We start from the raw sequence: 3,924 nt of genomic DNA, 5'->3' as shown, positions 1-3,924 counted from the left end.
CTAAAAATCACATAAAATCTTATACCAATAAAAAGGCAAGATTTCTATCTACAACATGTAAAAATAAAAATGTTGACTATTAAGGTTTTTCTGGTCCAAATTTAAACGTCAACTTTGACCGTTTCTCAGATATTTATTTGTTGCTTTTGTACAAAGATACTATTTTGTCATAGTCTAATTTTTTTAGAACGTTTTTTTACAGTCTGAAGTCGTTTGCGGAGCAAGAATTGCTAATATGTTCTGTGACGGTATCCAACATACATCCATTCTGCGTGGAAAGCCCTTTCCGTTTCATGCAGTTTACCGAGGCATCTTTCTGCTCTTCTGATCGTTCGATAACGTTTCCTACGTAACGTACCACTCTTCATCATAGGTACAAGCAATGAAAACCCCTGGTATGCAATCTTCCCATGATGTTAGTTGAAAGACGACTGGAAGAAATAATACAAATTTTGTACCAAAATTAACGGCAGATACTCTTTTGATATTAATCTCGTTCTCAGACTGTGGTATAAAAGCGTGATGTGATCGCGTTCCCGGAATAGACTTAATACCAATGTGCCTTTCGTTGAGGCCGAACTCTGTCACATGGTTGGCAACGTCTACTTTGGAAAGGTACCCAAAATCAATGATTTTTATGTTCAAACAACACCAAAGGAACCTTTCTTTACGTGTTTGATATTGAGACTTGTTTAACACCGCTCGTAAACTGGCTTTAACTACTAATCGTTTTACTGTACCACCGATACCGTCACAAGGGCTTTTACCGTGTGAGGTGGCGAAGAAATGCCACTCTGCCTTTATATTGAAGTCATTTTCGTGAGCGCTTAAATTAGCTAAGTTCTTATAATTCTTATACTGGATCGCGGCGCCATCACTGAAGTAAAATATTTTCGTGATATTCGGAAACTTAATTTGAACCTTTTCTAACATTTTCCACAAAAATGCGTGAACGGTATTAGCATCGTGTGTCAAGCAGTTAGATATTATACACAAATTGAAATGATTCAAAAGCCTCGTATCAGAGTTCTTCGCCACCTCACACGGTAAAAGCCCTTGTGACGGTATCGGTGGTACAGTAAAACGATTAGTAGTTAAAGCCAGTTTACGAGCGGTGTTAAACAAGTCTCAATTTCAAACACGAGAACGAGATTAATATCAAAACAGTATCTGCCGATAATTTTGGTACAAAATTTGTATTATTTCTTCCAGTCGTCTTTCAACTAACATCATGGGAAGATTGCATACCAGGGGTTTTCATTGCTTGTACCTATGATGAAGAGTGGTACGTTACGTAGGAAACGTTATCGAACGATCAGAAGAGCAGAAAGATGTCTCGGTAAACTGCATGAAACGGAAAGGGCTTTCCACGCAGAATGGATGTATGTTGGATACCGTCACAGAACATATTAGCAATTCTTGCTCCGCAAACGACTTCAGACTGTAAAAAAAACGTTCTAAAAAAATTAGACTATGACAAAATAGTATCTTTGTACAAAAGCAACAAATAAATATCTGAGAAACGGTCAAAGTTGACGTTTAAATTTGGACCAGAAAAACCTTAATAGTCAACATTTTTATTTTTACATGTTGTAGATAGAAATCTTGCCTTTTTATTGGTATAAGATTTTATGTGATTTTTAGTTTCCCAACAGTCTATATAACACTAAACGTATTACCATGTTTTCACGTTTTTGGTAAAAACGTCTATATTGAAGGAGGTTAAATTGGAAAAGTTTTACTGAGATCGTGAATATTAATGTATTTTCCGGTGAAAGGCATCCTTTAGCAAAAATATTCAAAGTTTTATAGTAACCGTAAAGAAACAATTTGAAAATCTTGACCTTTTAGTTTATCTCATTTTGCAGTTTCGGTGAAAATTACGCCGACTTTGACATTTTTTTAAAAATTATATATATCCCACAGTACAAAACTAATATTTTTAAGCGAATTTCCAACAAGTCTTTAAATGTTACAATTTTTTTCATAAATGTACTCCTTTATATTAATTAATTATAAAGGCTCAAACATCGCACTTTAAAACGGCGCAAAAAAAAGTTGCGTGCACTAACAAATTTCAAAAGACCATTTCTCCAAAAGTTATAAGAGTTTGGACCTAAAACTTTGGATTTCTTCCTAAATATGTTCATTTTAATTGTGTATGGAGTTTCAATAAAATCGGAGATAGTGCCGTGGGGACGTTGGTCGATTTCACATGGAATGACCCTATATCAATTGTAAAACTGATTAACAATGTAACACTATTAATTTTTTGTAGTATGTTTACTGTTATTAGACTTTTTATATCGATAAAAAGTTAAAAACATTAAAAACCCTTAAAAAGTAGTTTACGTTTAAATTTTTTATTTTTCTGATTTGCGGAAAATTTTCCACATTTTATTTTTCCGGAAAATTAACAACACTTAGAATGATTTATAAAAAAATTATCCAGATATGATAAAAATTGAACAAATTAAATGCAAATAAAATACAAATTAAATTAATTATCTCAAAAATGTATTAAATCTTGGACAAAGCTTCATCAAAATCTTATTATATATTTTGAATACAAATTTTAACAAATCGCACCAAAAGTAAATAGGGGGAGAAAGTCTATCACTGCCTTCAGATTTTACCTTCCATTTGTGGTATTCCGGTCCGCGCTCAAGATGAACATTTTGAATTTTATTCCCTGGCAACCATGTCACCGCCTCGCGATTTCAAATAGTCTCTCTGTCAAATGCTGACCATTATTTCCTTCGATAACGGCTGATTTTAATTAATAATTACTATATCAATTGTAAAATAAACAAAAAAGCTATAGCTATTATTTCAGTTAAACTTGCAAATTGTTAGCCCTAACATCGTAGATTTACCAATTAGTCCCGATCTCTGCTCTTAGATGGCGCCACGCTCTCCACGATTTAAGTGAGCGTTATTCTAGTTACGGTTTATTTCTTTTCAAAAGTCGTGTTATTATTTTTAAAATGTCTCATTTTAATTTCTATCATATATCTACTTTATTTAGGAACTAAATTAACCAAATTATCGAAAGCCAAAGTTTAATATTCACGTATTTATAGAGAACTATTTTTCATCGTGGCGGAGTAAAGAGGCGAGGGGGAAGTCATTTCCGAAGCCCAAAAATTTTACCCCTCAAATAAGACGTCGTGCGGTTGGACCCAAGTGCCAGACTTTCTCCCCCTATTTACTTTTGAATATATTAAACAAATATTTAACAGAGAGTGTAAAGATTATGAGAGGCGTCTCTCTTTCAAAAAAGCGTACTAACTTTTTTTTCCCAATAATGTCCACTACTACCGTAAGAGCGATGGCGCCACCAGTGGCGCCGTTCTCACAGCGCGTGCGTTTCGATGTTAGGTTTAAAAGAGACGCAAAAACTTTCCAGATTTTTAATGCTAGTTTTACAAGGTTTTTAAATAATTTAGTATGTCTGGGGTATATTGTTCCGTTTTAAATTGTAAAATATCGAAAACAAGAAATCCTTGTTTATATTTTTTTAAGTTTCCAAAGGAAAAAGACTGGTAAATTCGCATTTTCATTAGATAGGCTTATTTGCATATTAACTTAATATAAATTTTAGTTCTATTTTGTGGCTGAAAAATGTAAATAATGATAGGCTTACAAATAAAACTACGGAATATTTACATGTTAACCATAGAATTTGCGCGAATCATTTCATTGATGACAGTTTCATGAATATTAGAACTAAAAATAGGCTCACACCATCCGCTGTGCCAACAATTTTCAGTTTTAAAGACTCTACACCATTGGAAATTTCAGAAAATGGTAATTTCAATTCAAGCCTTGCTACTCCTCTGGGAAGATCTAAAGGATAATTTTGGTTTTAAGTTTTTATTAACGGACAGGATTAGCCAAGCTTTTGTAGATAATTTTCTTGGA

This window comes from Leiobunum rupestre, chromosome 3, assembly GCF_980474605.1.
Source record: "Leiobunum rupestre chromosome 3, qqLeiRupe1.1.hap1, whole genome shotgun sequence".
Taxonomy (NCBI): domain Eukaryota; kingdom Metazoa; phylum Arthropoda; class Arachnida; order Opiliones; family Sclerosomatidae; genus Leiobunum; species Leiobunum rupestre.
This window is presented reverse-complemented; position numbering follows the sequence as displayed.